This window comes from Prionailurus bengalensis, chromosome X, assembly GCF_016509475.1.
Source record: "Prionailurus bengalensis isolate Pbe53 chromosome X, Fcat_Pben_1.1_paternal_pri, whole genome shotgun sequence".
Lineage (NCBI taxonomy): Eukaryota > Metazoa > Chordata > Mammalia > Carnivora > Felidae > Prionailurus > Prionailurus bengalensis.
This window is the reverse complement of record NC_057361.1, coordinates 95,664,256-95,681,274: the sequence shown is the minus strand read 5'-3', so window position 1 is coordinate 95,681,274 and position 17,019 is coordinate 95,664,256. Positions and strand designations below refer to the sequence as shown.

The 17,019-nt window shown below is 45.7% G+C and overlaps 2 long non-coding RNA genes across 3 annotated transcripts in view; one reads left to right on the top strand and one right to left on the bottom strand.

The window, feature by feature from the left end:
* Positions 1-13,629, top strand: part of LOC122477852 — a 64,288-nt gene extending 50,659 nt beyond the window's left edge. For both annotated transcript variants that reach the window (XR_006295773.1, XR_006295772.1), the window contains one exon: positions 12,250-13,629. This is a non-coding gene — a long non-coding RNA (uncharacterized LOC122477852). The remainder of the gene's footprint in view (positions 1-12,249) is intronic.
* LOC122477851 overlaps positions 8,301-17,019 on the bottom strand; it is a 47,648-nt gene continuing 38,929 nt past the window's right edge. Inside the window, exons 2-3 of the long non-coding RNA XR_006295771.1 lie at positions 16,436-16,549; positions 8,301-8,543 (exon numbers count right to left, since the gene is read on the bottom strand). This is a non-coding gene — a long non-coding RNA (uncharacterized LOC122477851). The remainder of the gene's footprint in view (positions 8,544-16,435; positions 16,550-17,019) is intronic.

Sequence of the window (17,019 nt, the reverse complement as noted above, 5' to 3'; positions counted from 1 at the left end):
ATAAGGATCCACAGGCCAGCTGCCCTGGAGTTGGAGCTTCAGCTCCTTGTTTTGTAACATGGAGGCTGCCGAGGCCACGCCCCCCCAGCCGGGGGAGGCCTGAGTCCTGGCAGCCCAGCGCTGCTGGTTGGCAGAGCCCTGCTCCATCCACCCTGTGTTGCTTCCCCACCAATTCCGGAGGTGCGCGCCATCGCTTTGTTCCACCTATAATCTTGCGGGTGTCCCCAAACCCACCCTTCCTCCCCTCACAGGCCTTCCTCAGAACACAGACGGGCGCTGCAGGCTTTGCTCAAAGAGGTTCCTTTTGACGGCACTGTTTCTTGCTCCAGAAATGCCAACCATGCTTTTGGGGCCTTTGTGGATGAAAAAAGGCTAATGAAGGCCTAAGAGCCTTCTGATCCCCCAAGTGGGGTTGGCTATACTGGGGTGTTGGTGGAGGTGGTATCTCTTCCTTTTGGGCTTCTTGTTGGCAGTAGGAATATACTTACAATAACATGCAGAGGAATATGTGCATGTGTAGATCCAATTCCACATCTCTCTAGGAGTTTTAAGTGCACATTTCCTGGGCATGGGGATCCTGTTTTTTTCGGTATACTTGTGGATGGACGTCCAAATAGGTCTATTTGGGCAGAATCCTTGTTTTCAGATACTGATTCATAGCAACAGGTGGCACGAGTTCTTGATGTCCCTTTTCTACCTGAGGTACTGCCTGTCTTCTGTGCTCCTCCAGCTTAAGGGCTCAGAGCAGGCCATGATGGCAGCAGGAAGAAATGACAAGATCCAGGTCTGGTTAAAAGAAGGGAAGTGGGGGGTGGCACCTGGGTGGCTCAGTCAGTTAAGTGTCTGAGTTCGGCTCGGGTCACTGATCTCATGGTTCGTTGGTTCAAGCCCCAGAACGGGCTCTGTGCTGACAGCTCAGAGCCTGGAGTCTCCTTTGGATTCTGTGTCTCCCTCTCTGCCCATCCCCTGCACGCACGCTTTCATATGCTCACTTGCTCTCTTTCTCTCAAAAATAAAAAAATTAAAAGAAGAGAGGTGGATTGCCCAGGCTCACCTCCAGGAGCCTCAGGCAGTCACCCTGCCATTGTGTGTCCCTGGATGATTGTGGGTGGGTGCTCAGTGTTAGGGTCCACAGGACAGGTGGAGAGCCCAGTGGCTCCAACACATAGTCAGATGACCTGGGTGAAGGCCATTGTTCAGTAGCCCCTTCTGGGAAGCCATCCGTCAGAGTGTGTCTGTATTCCACCTGCAAAATCTATATTCGTTCACCATTCATTCGCTTGTAAATGCATACACACAGAAGCGTGTGTGTGTGTTAGATGTACAGTTGACCCTTGAAGAACATGGGTTTGAACCACATTGATCTGAATTGCATAAGGCACTTAAATATGCACATATTTTTAAATAAATGGAATACAGTGCTGTAAATGTATTTTCCTTATGCTTCTCTTAAAACATTTTTCTCTAGCTTTCTTATAAGAATGTAGAAGTGACACAGATAACTACAAAATACGTGTTAATTGTTTACATAATCGGAAAGGCTTCTGGTCAGCAGTTGTTACTAGTAGTTAGGTTTCTGGGGGGAGTGAAAAGTTGTATGTGGATTTTCAACTGGGCAGGGGCGCTTGTCAGCTTCCAACCCGCACGTTATTCAGTGGTCAACTGAATTTAAACTTTCCCTTCTGTACTTTTCCTTGTAACTGCCTTGGAGATGCCAGTGGGGAAAGAAATTTCTCCAAATCAAAGCAAAAATCCTTACCCTTGTGTGATGGCTACTCCCAAATTGTCTCTCTGACTTTCATCTTTCTCCCCACAGTGGGGACCATATGTAATTTTTTCATGAATTGTTTGGGGGTTCAATGAAAGTGAAAGCCAACAGACACAGAGGGCATTCTCCATTTTCTCTGCTCTGACCCCATGAGGCTCTGTAGTAATAACACTCTCTTGCGTTTGACTGCCTCACAGCCCATAAGTCCCCTGGCCTCCACACACCTGTACAAAATAAATGTCCTGTTACACTTGATCTTTTTTATATTTCTTTTGTAACAATAACCGGTGTCAGGTGCTGTGGGTTCTTCCTGGGTCCAGAGGCCTAGGTTATTTCAGTTGCCCTTTCTCTGTGGAACTAGGTTCTCTTTTCTTTCTTTCTTCTCTTCTCTCTTCAACCTGGGGCTTGGGCATCTGTAGTACGGTGTTAGTCTGCCCTCCCATCTGACCTGTGTGTGTCACCGTCCACTCCAGAACCTGGGGGCCATCACTGGAGAAGAGCTAGATCCTGAGGCCCCATCCATTGTCTCTCTTGGTGGGGCGATTTGTCTTTCTCTTGACTCCACTGCCAGTGAGTGGGCTCTGCTGCAGCCCTTAGTGTTTGGCTGCCAGGTGTCTCCCATTTAGGCTGCTCTCTCAGTGATCGGGGAAGGTTCTGGAAGTGTGTGCTCTGCTGGGCGCTGGCTGTGTGTCTCTTCCTTACCGTGATTGTGTTTCTGGATGTTTGAGACAAATGTGGAGTGCTAAAGAAACAGCCGTGGATACCTTCAGGTCTGCTGGTAGGGTACCTAGGTGGGGAGTCCTTGCTTTTTTGTCATGAAGGTAGGCCAAGAGGATGCTAGAGAGAAGAGACCATGCAGAATGGGGCGCCAGACTTTGAGGCTTATATTCCCTTTACCCCAAAGTGGCCAAGATGGCGAGCCACATTGTGTTAGCCAGGCTATACACGTTGCCCTTTTTTTTTTTTTTTCTGTTAGCAAAGGGTGGAGGGAGGAGGCTTGGGTTGGAGGGGCAGGTTCGCTTTTCTGGTACAATACCGCCATCAGGAGGAAATGCCTTGTAAATCTCGCAAACTCTGTACCGTCACTTCCTGGGGAAGAGTGACAAAGGAGTGAAGTGTGGGAGAAGGACAGTGACCCCAGGAGGTGAAGAGGTCCACTAGGCACGGGGGTGAGCACGGCGCAAAGCTGAGTCAGGCCGTGGAAGCATCAGAGACAGGGACAGGATCTTGGTCTCGGAGCCTGGAGGGTCTAACACAGGGAGCCGAGGTCTGGGACCCTGGTGGCTGCCATGTCTGGACGGGACTAGAAGCATTGGCTCCAAAGGAGCCCAGGCCAGGGGGCTCTGGTCATTTGGCCACGTGCCCCTTCCCTTAGGAGAGAGAGCACATTTGGACTGGGTAGGCCCAGAGCCCTGGAAGCCTCTCTGGGCATGGTGAAGCCCAGCCAAAGACCACAGCCGGAGACCCGCTGCCATTAGTGGCCATGGAAAAGGGTGAATGATGTTTCCCTGACCAGCTCAGAAATGAGATGTAAAGCCCGGCTCCCAGTGCCAAGGGGCCTGAGGCCCAACAACAACACACAAGCCGAGTCTAGAAGAGGAATGGCCCTCACCACAACAAAGGAATCCAGTTGAGGGATACTTTCTGAGCCTAAAATGGAATCACTTAGCTCTTCTGCCTTCTCCTGGGGGCTCCATGCATTCTGCTGGGCCTGCCTCCCCACGTGCAGAATTGAGCAGAGCAGTGCCCACACCCTGGCCGTTCATTTGCATACTCCCGGCTTTCCCAAAAGCTTGAGATTCACGATAGCCAAGAGAAGGAATGGCCTGGATTCCATTCAAGCCTGGCTTCGCAGGTGTCAGCCCCATGCTCCACCCCACAACCCCCCAGCCCCCCACCCCACCCCCCTGCAGCTGGAGAATCAACAAGAGGTGTGAAAACACTGCCTGCAACTCAGGGCTGTTGGGCTGAGGGAACCCAACCCTTCTCTCCCCCAAGTTGATCACAGATCGAGCATATCAGCCAAGGACAGGACATACTCCCAGGCACACAGCCTTTTCTTCCAGACCCTGACTGTCCCTATAGCCCACTTCTGGAAGAACCTTTGGGGTGGTTCGTGCCCTTTGCCTGCCTCTTACCTGTTGGGTGTCAGCAGGGAGCAAGTCTCCAGGTTGAGCTTCTCCCTCTTCACACACCTCTTGCTTTCATCTTCCCTGTAAGGGTGCTGAAACCAGCTCCCTGCTCTGCGTTTCATGCTTGTGAGTCACCTTGAATTTTGCCATGTAACTTTATGTGGGTTGAACCTTTTGTGCTCAACCTTTTCTCATCGCCTTGGGTCCAGGTCCTGACATATATGGTCTGATTTGTCCCTAATTTAAAGTGGCCTCTGTCTGCCCAGGCCGATGGCTGTACCACAGAACATATACCCCATGTGGAAAATCCCAGGTGTCCCCACAAAGATGAGGAGCCATTTCATACACCCATACACTAGGAGGTTGCCGTGGCACAGGGCGTTCCTGGGCCACAAAGTTCCTGAGGCATGTGAGGAAAGTACACCTGGATTCTCTCACTCTGGGGGATGACGTCCACCTCAAGGTACTGATCCTGGTCATGTCTGTTTCTGTTCCCTCCCATCCTTAGTGGATATCCACACCCTCTGTCATATGGGACAAATTTGGGTTGTCTAGGATACTGTGAAGCCTGAGAGACAGATTTTGTTTTTGTAGGAACCAAAGGTAAACAATCCTAGCTCTAACTTGCAGTACACCACATTGCTCTTCCTTGTCTGGGTCTAGTATTACGTAATCAGGAGATTCTTTATTCTGTCTGCAAAACGCTGCCCTGACAAGATGGCTGTCCTCTCCTTTTTTTCTTCTTTCTGTGGCATCTTGGACTAGACACTCCAGTCCTGGGTTTCTTGTTGCCCTGAGACCCTAGAAGCCCCACTGGCCGAACTTGCTTTGGACTGAAGGTGCTGATCCACAGGCCAGATGACCTGGAGTAGGAGCGTTAGCTCCTTGGTTCTTAACATGGCGGCTGCCGAGGCCACCTGCCCCCACAGCCTGGCCAAGCTAGCATTCTTTCCGCTGGAGCTGGGCTCTATCCATCCTCTGTGGTTTCCTCACTGATAATGGAGGTTGCCAGGCTGCTGGGTCTTCTCCAGAATGTTTTGGGTGTTCCAATCCCACCCTTCCTCCCATCATAGGGCTTCCTCAGAGCATCCACAGATAGCATCTGCAGGCCTTGCTCAAAAAGCTTTCACTAGAGGTGCCTGGGTGGCTCAGTCGGTTAAGTGTCCGACTTCGGCTCAGGTCATGATGTCACAGTTTGTGGGTTCAAGCCCCGCATCGGGCTCTGTGCTGACAGCTCATTGCCTGGAGCCTGCTTTGGATTCTGTGTCTCCCTCTCTCTCTCAAATATAAATAAATGTTAAATTTTTAAAAAGCTTCCACTTGATGGCACTGTTGCTCCTGAAATGTCAACGCAGGTTTGCAAAGGGCAGCCTCTCAGCCTTTTGAGAATCACGAAAGGCCCGAGGAGGCTTAAAAGTCATCCAGGCGCTTCAAGTGGGGTTGGCTCTGCTGGGCTGTTGGGGCACGTCATGGTTCTTTCTTTTGGGTTTCTTGCTGGCAGTGGGAATATACATATAGACATCCAAGGAATACATGCATCTGTGGACCCATCACCACATCTCTGTTTGAAGTCTGCATTTCCTGGTAACAGGGACCCTGTTTTCTCTGCATTCTTGTGGATGGAAATCCATATGGGTCTTCGGGGCCAGAATCCTAGTTTTCCAAGGACATTGATTTGTAGCAGTAGGTATCACGATGACCTGGATGTCCCCCATTCTCCTTGAGGTATTGCCTCCCTCCTGTGCTCAGCCAGGTACTACATCTAGCGTAAGAGCTCGGGAGCAGGCTCTAGAGGGAGTAGGCCACTGTGGTAGCAAGAGGAACTGATAGGGTCACGTTAAGTTTAGGAGACAGGAAAGCGGATTGCCCAGCTCACCTCCAGGAGTCTCAGGCAGTCACTCTGCCATTGTGCCCCATGATGCTTCTGGGTAGGTGGGGGGTGGTGAGTCCACAGGACAGTGGCCCGGTGTCTCCATCTATACAGTTACGACCTTGGTGAGGGTCATTTGTTCAGCAGCCTTTTCTGAGAGGCTCTTTTTTTTTTTTTTAAGTCTATTTATTGAGAGACAGTGAGTGGGGAAGGGGAAGGGGGGGGGGAGACAGAGAATCCCAAGCAAGTCCCACCCTGTCAGTGCGGAGCCAGACCCGGGGCTCAAACCCACAAAACTGCAACATCATGACCTGAGCTGAAACCAAGATTCAGACACTTAACTGACTGAGCCACTCAGGTGCTCCTGAATTTTTCACGTTAAAGAAATGAGTTGTATATATTGCAGTGAAAGCAACACTCGGAATTATAATTATATAAACGTAGTTTTTTTAATTTTTAAAAAATGTTTATTTTTGAGAGAGGGAGAGCACGTACACAAGCAGGGGAGGGGCAGAGAGAGAGGGGAGACAGGATCCTAAGCAGGCTCCGGCTTCCTGCTGAAAGCAGAGAACCCTATGTGGGGCTCGAACTCAGGAGCCATGAGATCATGGTCCTAGCCAAAGTCGGATCCTTAACTGACTGAGCCACCCAGGCACCCCTAAACATGTAGTTTAAAAAAGAGGAGACCTTAAATCAACAACCTAACCTTTCACTTAGAAGTCAGAAAAAGATCAGCAAACTACTACAAAGCAAGCAGAAAGAAGAAAATAATTAAGGCAGGGATAAATGAAATGCAGAATAGAAGATAATGAAGAAAACTAAAAGTTCTGTATCTTTAGCTACACTGAATGGAGAAAATAGAAATAATTGAAGTTAAAAATGTGAGGATGGGGCGGACATTATGGCCTATGTTACAGAAATTAGATGGGTGATTGGACTGTATTATGAACAACTGTACCCAACAATTAAACAGGTGAGATTACTAGAAATACACGTTACCAAATTGACTCAAGAGGATATAGATGATCTTAACAGACCTGAGCTATTAAATATTTTGAATAAGTAGTCAAAATCTCCTGTCAAATACAATTCCAGGACAAGATGTCCTTACCAGGAAATTTTACCACTTAAAGACAATTAACACTAATCCTCAAATCTTCTAATAAATTTGGAATGCATCTGTATTAGTTAGGGTTCTCCGGAGAAATGGAGCCATATAGAGAAGAGGAGAGGTTTGTTTTATGAAATTGGCTTATGTGATAGTAGAGGTTGAGAAGTATGAAATCTGCATGGTAGGCTGGCATGCTTGAGATGCCTGAGAAAGTTCATGTTGCAGATGGAGTGTCACAGCAGTGGGGGGGTAGAATTCCCTCTTCCTTGCGGGACTTCCATCGTTTTTCTCGTGTGGCTTTCAACTGATTGATTGGATGAAACCCACCTGTATTGTAGATCGTAATCTGCTTTAATTACTGAAACGTCAGTCTCATCTAAAAATACTTGCACTTCAACATTTACATTTTTTTTTTTACTCTTTATTTATTTTTGAGAGAGAGACAGAGTGTGAGCAGGGGTGGAGCAGAGAGAGGGAGACACAGAATCCGAAGCAGGCTCCAGGCCCCGAGCTGTCAGCACAGAGCCCAGCCGACGCGGGGCTCGAACTCACGAATCGTGAGATCATGACCTGAGCCGAAGTTGGACGCTCAACTGACTGAGCCACCCAGGCGCCCCGCCCCGCACTTCAACATTTAGACTTATTCGACAGATATCTAGGTGCCATGGCTTAGCCATGTTGACACATAAGATGAACTGTCATAACATCCTAGGTCATTGTTTGGGACCAGCATTACCCCAGTACCAAAGCCAGGCAAAAATAACACAAGTAAAGTACAGGCTAATATCTTGTATGACTGTACACATAAAAATCCTCAAGAAAATACTGGCAGACAATCCAAGCGTATTTAAAGATTATACACCAGGATTTACTCCGGGAATGTAAGGAAATTAATCAATGTAATGTACACATAAGTAGAATGGAGGTGAAAAACCACATGGTCATCTCAAATGATGCGGAATAACCACTTGACAAAATACCCATTTATAACATTCAATAAAATAGGAACTTCTCATGTGAAAAGCCCACAGCCAGTATCATACTTAGTAGTGAAAGACCGGAATCTTTCCCATGAGAAACAGAAGGTTGCCTGTTATTGCCACTTCAAGATTTTGCTGGAAGTTTTAGCTATAGCAAAATTAGGCCAGAAAATGAAATAAAAGCCACCCAAATCGGCAAGTCTTTCTGCACATGATTTCCAATACGTGGAGTATCCCAAAGAATACACATGCACACATATGCAGGCACGCACACGAGTTGTTAAATGGATTTGGCAAAGTGGCAGGAGACGAATATGCAACAGTGCAGGGCCCGCTTTGGATCCTCTGTCCCCCCCCAGCCGTCTCTGTCCCTCTCCCACTCACACAGGCTCTTTCTCTCTCTCTCAAAATAAATAAAGATTACGAAATACACATGGAGTGCAGGTTTATACATTTATTTGTACTTCCATTTCATAATTCAGAGCGGGTGGTGTGATTATGGATCACCGATCCCCCAACAGAGGCAATGGCGGTGGATACCATTTAGTAGAGGCGAAGGACTTGGAGGAGCAATTCCTGCAGTTAGAGGTGGTGCTGGTAGAGCTGGTGGTGGGGATGCCCCTCTTGCCTGTAGATGCGGTGGAGGTCCTGGGATTCACGAGCAACTTCCAAGTCCATGTTCCTACGATATAAATAAGCCATTCTTCCAATACTTGTCATAGAATATGCAGCCCAGAATGCATAGTAATAGACACTTAAGACTCACATAGATTATAAGACATACAGATTATATACCACTTATTAATTTATCAGCATTCAGTGATATAACACTACGTGCAAAGGACTTGTATAGATATCTGATGAGCATTTTTTTTTTTTATTTTTGAGAGACGGAGCAGAAGTGGGGGAGGGGCAGAGAGAGAATGAGACCCAGAATCCAAGCAGGCTCCAGTTTCCAGGCTGTCAGCACAGAGCCCGTCGCAGGGCTCGAACTCCCAAACCGTGAGATCATGACCTGAGTGAAAGTTGGACACTTAATCGACTGAACCACCCAGGTGCCCTGAATTTTTTTTTTAGTTTTTAAATATTTATTTGGGAGAGAGTGAGCAAGCACGAGTGGGGGAGGGGCAGAGCCTTCGGAGGACAGAGGATCCAAAGCAGGCTCCCCGCCGACAGTAGAGAGCCAGACACGAGGCTCGAACTCACAAACCATGAGATCGTGATCTGAGCCAAAGTCAGGCGCTTAACTGACTGAGCCACCCCAGGCGCCCCATGGTGATCATTCTAAACTACATAATGACTGCTTCTTTAGAGAGAGAAGGCGAGCAAGTAGGGGAAGGGCAGAGAGGTATAAAATCCCAAGCCGGCTCCACAGTGTCAGTATAGAGCCTGACGTGGGGCTCGATCACACAACTGAGATCATGACCTGGGCTGAAATCAAGAGTCCAGACAATTAACCAACTGAGCCACCCAGGCACCGCCATAGTGCCTACTGCTAATACTCTCATACTAGGAGAGTTGGCCTCCTCGTCAAAGGCCTTGTGAAATAGTATTCCAAAATAATGAAAACCTAGATTTCGTGATAAACATATGCAAAGGAGAATTAGTCTATCTGGTATGGGCTGTTAGACTAGTTGGTTCAAATATGGACAATACAAGGTCATGGGTTGATCCCTAAGGGAGCACCAAGAGTCCGTCTTACAACATTGATGACTGAGCTATTTTCTAATACCAATAACTGATAAGTAACATCCATTTGCACAGGGACAATGCTTATCAAAATTTTTGCCTTACTTTTGATTCTCATTAGGACCCTGTAACGTAGAGGGGCACCTGGGTGGCTCAGTCAGTTAAGTGTCTGACTCTTGATTTCGGCTCAGGTCATGATCTCACAGTTCGTGGGATTGAGCCCTGCATCGGCGTCTGCGCCGACACCATAGAATCTGCTCCAGTTTTTTCTCTCTGCTCCTCCCACCCATGCTCCCTCCCTGTCTCTCTCAAAGTAAATAAACAAACAAACCTAAAAACACTTGAACTTAATGTAGATAGGATGAGTACTTTCACCTATTCACAGAAAAGTTACCAAACTCCAAAAGTTTAAGTGACTGATCAAATGTCTTGGATTTAATCAGTTCTAAAGCTTAGACTTCCTAATAATGATTTTAAGTATAATGGGATCTTTCATCATACATAACTTTACATGACCACCTACAGATAGTAGTTTAGATTTAAAGAGGTATACAGAGCTTCTGGAATTACTAAAATTATTGGGGCTTTGCTTTTTCAAAGGAAATACCATGGGCCCAATTTTTCAAATCATCATGAAACACCCCAAAGTAGGCTTCTTTGGAATAGGGACTATTTTAAGCTCAAGGCCATTGAGAACCAGCCAACATAGGAAATGCTTCTAAAACAGCACAAGCTTTCTTTTGTAAAGGAAATTTCCATCGGTAAAAAGTCTCTCTCTTTCCCTCACCAGAAAGAGGAGGGCTATTAACGATCTATTTTTTCCCCAGCTTTATTGAGCTATAATTGACATATAACATGGGGTACATTTAAGGTGTACCACGTGATTTGATATGTGTATACCTTTGGTATATGTATAGCTCGTGAAATAATTACAATAAGGTTAGTTAACACATCCATCACCATTACACAGTAACCTTTTGTGTGTGTGGTGTGAACTTTTAAGATCTCTCAGCAACTTTCAGGGGCGCCTGGGTGGCTCAGTCGGTTGAGTGTCTGACTTCAGCTCAGATCATGATCTCACGGTCCGTGGGTTCGAGCCCTGCGTCGCGCTCTGTGCTGACAGCTCGGAGCCTGGAGCCTGTTTTAGATTCTGTGTCTCCCTGTCTTCCCCTCCCCCATTTATGCTTATCTGTGTCTCTCAAAAATGGATAAACATTAAAAAATAAATATCTCTCAGCAACTTTCATGTATACAGTACAGTATTGTTAATTATAGTCACCATGCAGTACATTAGATCCCCAGAACTTACTCATTTTATACCTGGAAGTTTGCACCCTTGGACCACCTTTACTCCCTTCCCCCGCCCCGCCCATCACTAGTCTACTGTTCTTTGAATTAGTTTTTAGATTCCACATAAGTGAGATCATATTGTATTGCTCTTTCCCTGTTTGATTTTATTTCACTTGGCACAGTGCCCTCAAATTTCATCCATGTTGTTGTAAATGATCAGATTTTCTTCTTTTCTAGGACAGAATGATATTCCATTGTTTGTGTATCACATTTTCTTTATCCATTCCTCTACCACTGGACACCTAGGTTGTTTCCATGCTTTGGCTATTGTGAATAATGCTCCAATGAAGATGAGTGTGCAAATATCTCTTCAAGATAGTGACTTTATTTCCTTCGGATAAACACCCAGTAGGAGTGCTGAGTCCTGGGTGCCCCATCCAGGAACCCATTCCATTCTTAATTGGATTCATGAACTTACCCATTGAAATATTGGCAAGATGGTCCTTTGGGAAAACAATATTTTTGGAAACCATCTCTAGAAATAGCCCCCCAATGTTATAAAGAATGTCTGATTTGCCCCTAACATAACTCTGGAAGCCCCTTCATAGTTCAAAGGGACATTTCCCCTTACCCTCTGGGCCCTTTTGAGATACGGCAATTGGATTTCATCTAGCTGGTGCCATCGCAAAGGTAGAAATATGTTTTAGTAACGGTTTGTATGCTCAGTGGATAGAAGCCTTTCCTTGACACAGAGCTACAGTTGAAGCAATAGGAAAAATCCTGTCGGAAAAGATTATTCCCAATTGGGGAAAATACCCTTGGAACTTCATAGTAACTGAGAGACCCATTTCACTGGATGGATAGTATAGGCCATTTGCCACCTTTAGCCAATTATGCACCATTTCTACGGTGCCTATCCATCCTCCATCACGCAGCCTTTTATAGTGAACCGATGGCATTATAAAAACCTAACTAGCGAAACTTTGGGATTTTTCCCACTTGCATGGCCACAAGCCTTTCCCTTGGTACTACTGAATCTTTGTGTCTCCCACTGGGAGTAGATCTAACTCTCACCCTTTGAAAGAATATTGGAAGACTGATGAGATTAGATCAAGATGCATATGAACCAAACTTTTACTTAAAGGTAAGATGATGACTTCTAAGGGGTTGATATAGCCCCTTCAAAGAAGTGAGAAATTGGTAGAACAGTCTTTTCACAGTGCACTCCTAGGAGATAAAGACATCAAACATCATGACCTTCAGCCTGGAGTACATGGTTTATCGGAAAGCTCTCCATAGAGATTCCCTCCAGCCTTGCGAGAGGGGATCATACCAGGTACTGTTGACCAATCATTGTGCTGCTAAATTAAAAGGCACAGGCTCACGGGTTCATGTTTTTCATTTTAAAGAGGCTTCAACATCTGACTGGACCAGCAAACCAACAGGAGACCTCAAACTAACCCTTTCTTGGAAAGTGAAGCAGATGACCTCTTCAGAGACTCCTCTCACAAGACTTGGGAGCAGGCCAGTATTATGTTCACAAGATTCATGATACCAATCCTCATGAGGCTTCTTTCTCTTCCATTTCCACTTTTGATTGGGAAAACAATGCTATAACTCAAGTGTCACAATCCCTTGTTGCTTCTGGAAACCTTTCTGACTGTTGGATTTGTCACCACACTCCTACTAGGTCTTTTACTGATAATAATACCCCGTAATGTTAACCTATAAATAGTTTATACCTCCAAATATTTCCATTAGTTACAGCAAAACACATCCCTCCCATCACTTTCAACGTAAGGATGTTCTTGCCTTAAGAAAACCTTCCATGTTGGGGCGCCTGGGTGGTTCAGTCGGTTAAGCGTCCGACTTCCACTCAGTTTATGATCTTGTGGGTCATGGGTTCAAGCCCTGCATTGGGCTGTGTGCTGACAGCTCGGAGCCTGCTTCAGATTCTGTTTCCCTCTCTCTGCCCCTCCCCTGCTCACTCCCTGTCTCTCTCAAAAAATAATAAAAATAGAAAAAAGAAAACCTTCCATGTTTTATGCTGACCACCTACCTCCTAGGTCAATGGGTTAGCAAAAAATGGAAACCCACCCCTTCCCTTTATATGATTTCCTCTTTACAAATTGTGTATCTTCTACCTGTTCTAATAGAAATCTTTTCAACTGTCCCATCTCCATTATGCCAAGACTTTTGGATATTCCTACTTGAATGTACCAGCCCATTCTGCACCAAACCTTCTGATACAATCTTTCAACAACTCAGTGGTGCTCTTTTCTGAGAAATCTGTTCATTTAACCAAACCACTATCCCTAGCTAGATGCTATCCCCCCTTCTCCTTTACAAAAATAAGACCTGTGCATTCTGTGCACCTCCAGTTGTTTGGACAGCTGGAGAATTACTGGCCAAGGCTTTTCAGGGCACCTTATTTCCCCCCCCTCACAGTTCTCAGATCACAACTGATCTCCTATCACAAGGGACTTCTCCATAATAGAGTATCTGATGAAGATCCTTCTGATTATGAAGATAATAGCTGTGGACGTACCCAGGAATGTGATCCCCTGCAGGCTTTTCTGTCAATTACCAGTGACCATCTCCTTTGAGGTTTCTTTTCCTGGCTGGGGGTTGTAGCGTCAAACATGACATCACGTTGTAGAACAGGTCTACAAATTGTATTATTGTTTTTCATTTGTACCCTACTTATTATCTTCAAATTATGTTATGCATTTCCCATTGCTGTTGTATTCAAAATGTCAAAATAATGGTTGCTCAAAGACTTGAAAATATTCATCAGACCTACTCACTGACAATGACAAGTGAAACTTCAGTTGGCATAGCCAAAAGCTCCGTGTGAGGGGCAAAGAGTAGCTAGATTTTATTCATGTAACCATGTTTGGGAATTTCTGTTATTCTAATTTTTTAATGTTTATTTTTGAGAGACAGAGGGAGACACAGAATCCGAAGCAGGCTCTGAGCTGTCAGCACAGAGCCTGACATGGGGCTCCAACTCATGGACAGTGAGATCATGACCTGAGCCCAAGTCAGATGCTCAACCGACTGAGTCACTGAGGCGCCCCTGTTATTCTAATTTCAGTGGGAAATGGTTGGAGGGTTTCAGGTAGGGGCCTGTGTGATTTGAGTGATAGAAAGCACTAGAATGACAGAGCTGTAAAATCGGAAGTGAAATCAAGCACCCGAAGTAGAGGTGCTCTTAAGAGAGAGATCCGACATGCAAAGGAGGTCAGGAAGATGGCAGAGTAGGAGGATCCTGATCTCACCTCATCCGGTGGACACACCGAGATAGCAGCTACTTATGTGCAACTAACTCTCTTCCCCTCCCATGCTCATGTTCTGTCTCCCTCTGTCTCTCAATAATGAATAAACATTAGAAAATTAAGAAAAATAAGAAACAAACAGCAAAATGAAAAAAAAAAGAGCAAAGGATACAAACAGGCAGTTCACAATATTCTGAGGGAATAGTTCTTCCCTGCTCCTAATATTTACTTGCTCTAATCAAGCACAAGTAATTCAACTACAGGTATCTCTGTCCTTTTTGTACGGTTGCAAGCTTCTAGGATGTTTGTTAGATTTGTTTAAATGTGGTTGGGGCACCTGGGTGGGTCAGTCGGTGAAGCGTTCAACTTTGGCTCAGGTCATGATCTCGCAGTTCATGAGTTCAGGCCCCACATCGGGGCTCTGTGCTGACAGCCCAGAGCCTGGAGCCTGCTTCAAATTCTGTGTCTCTCTGTGCACCGAGAGACACACCCCCACTCTCACCCTCTCAAAAATAAACATTAGGGGCGCCTGGGTGGCGCAGTCGGTTAAGCGTCCGACTTCAGCCAGGTCACGATCTCGCGGTCCGTGAGTTCGAGCCCCGCGTCGGGCTCTGGGCTGATGGCTCAGAGCCTGGAGCCTGTTTCCGATTCTGTGTCTCCCTCTCTCTCTGCCCCTCCCCTGTTCATGCTCTGTCTCTCTCTGTCCCAAAAATAAACGTTGAAAAAAATAAAAATAAAAAATAAACATTAAAATTTTTTTTAAATTTTTTTTGAAGAGGGATAAACTTACAGTTACAAAGTAATTAAGTCATGGAGATGAAAATACAGCATAGGAAATGTAGTCACTAAGAGTCTAACATTTGTTGACAGGAATTATTATACTATGTACCTGACGTAAACACTATTTTGATTATTCTTCAATAAAAAGCTTTGAAAAGAGAGCTCTAGACTTTTCCTTATACTTAGGTATCTGCTAATTTGTGCACATGTCCGTTTTTAAAATTTATTTTTCATACTATTAATCGGCATCTCCGAAAGGTCCTCGATCATACGTTTTTAAGACCTTTTCATTTAATTGACCCACATATTAGCTGAAGATCAAAACCCAGAGAAGTAAAGAGATTTATTCAAAATCAGAGACGGCAGGCTGATGGGATCACAGGGGTTGTTCGGTGCTGCCTAGCCTCTCTCCCCACGTGCCCTCCTCTCTCCCCACTCCCACTGCTGACTCACAGAACTTCGGAGCTGACACGGGGCACAGAAAGCCAACGTCTGCTGAACCCTGACCCACTCACCCATGTCAGCAAGAGAGAGAGCGCCAAGGGCATGGCCCAGAAGAGGTCATAAGCCACGACAACCATCAGAAAACGGTCTCTTAGGGCTCCATCATCAAACGTGTATAACGTTCTAAACCACCTACATGTGTATTACTATTAAACTCACAAAAGAATACATCGTGATAATAAGCTAGTCATCTTTCACTATTACTCGGAGCCTGCCCTGTGCTACAGACCAAAAGAACAGCACAGAATTGGCATCCGACAGGTAGAGTTTTCTTCTTCTAAAGAAATGACAAGTGAGTTTATGGTCGATCCTCCCCAACAGAGATTCTGATTATGTATAAATAAAACTGCTGACTAGAAGGCCCCAGAGCAGACTACATTTCACAAGGGAAGTTCCAATGTCATCCTCTAGATCCGGTACAGTACAGGACAGGAGGGTCCTCCTTTCCTTCACGCTCTAGGGAGACAAACAGGATCGCCTGACATCTTTGCTGGTGCTAGAGGTAATAACTATATCAGGCTACCCTGACAGCTTGAAAAGGTCTCAACTTACTGAAGTTAACTGCCTTTCTTTGCTCAACCTCGGGCACTAAGCACATGGCTATAATGCTCATTGAAACCTAACGTACACAGGATTTCTACAAAACCTCTGTGGCACCGGTATAAGCCGGATTAAAACATTTCAGAAAGTCATGCTTGCAAACATCAAGGAGATAAAACACAAGGCACAACTTCTATTCCATCCCTACCAGATGCACAACATCAACGCTAGTCAGATAATGGCCTTTGCTGGGCTTTGAGTTTGGAACTCACCAGGTACGTTACTATTTCCAGTTCCCCAGGCAGAACCCTCATAATCACCATCATGATCGCATCATGATCGCATCATCATTAGAGCGACTGAGCATGCGTGGACACGGTGCCAACCAGATGTTACCAGAGGAAGTTCAGTGAGAGGCCTACTTTGAAAAAGGAGCCTGTGTACAGAAGGGCTAACACAGAATCAAAGTGCAACTCAGAGTTCACTTACACACCTATCAGGAATGTGAAATCCGTGTCCGTTCTTCGCCTGTGCCTGAACTCTGGGTCCACACCACTGCCCGTGCAGCACACACTGAAGATCGCACTCTCTCACTTTTCTTATAAACCTAGGACCCAAAAAGGAAAGAAAGTATTTTTGATTACCCTGGTCACAGACACAAATCAATTTCTGTAATCTACATGAAAGAGAAAAATGTATCAATCTTTTACTTCCTCTGTAAGAGAAACTCTTCCAGCCACCACACACCCTTAGGAGAAATCAGCCTAAACCTAAAGTTGGTCTGGGTCTTATATGCTATAAATCCATTGTGATGTCACCAACTGTGACCATTTAGTGACTTCAGTTTGTAACTTGCTGGGATTCAGGCTTGTGGCCAAAGATACCGATCTGCCTTTTTTTTGCTGATGTCCCTGAGCTACTGCCCCTGAGGTTAATGAAATAACCTGCCAGCCCTGCATCCGTGGATATGGAAATTTTTTCCCACTTGTAACTTAATGATTCTAATGAGAGATGAGCGTCCGTCCCAGCACTAGGGGGCAAGGGACACCTTGCGTTTTGTACAGCTCTGTTACTCAG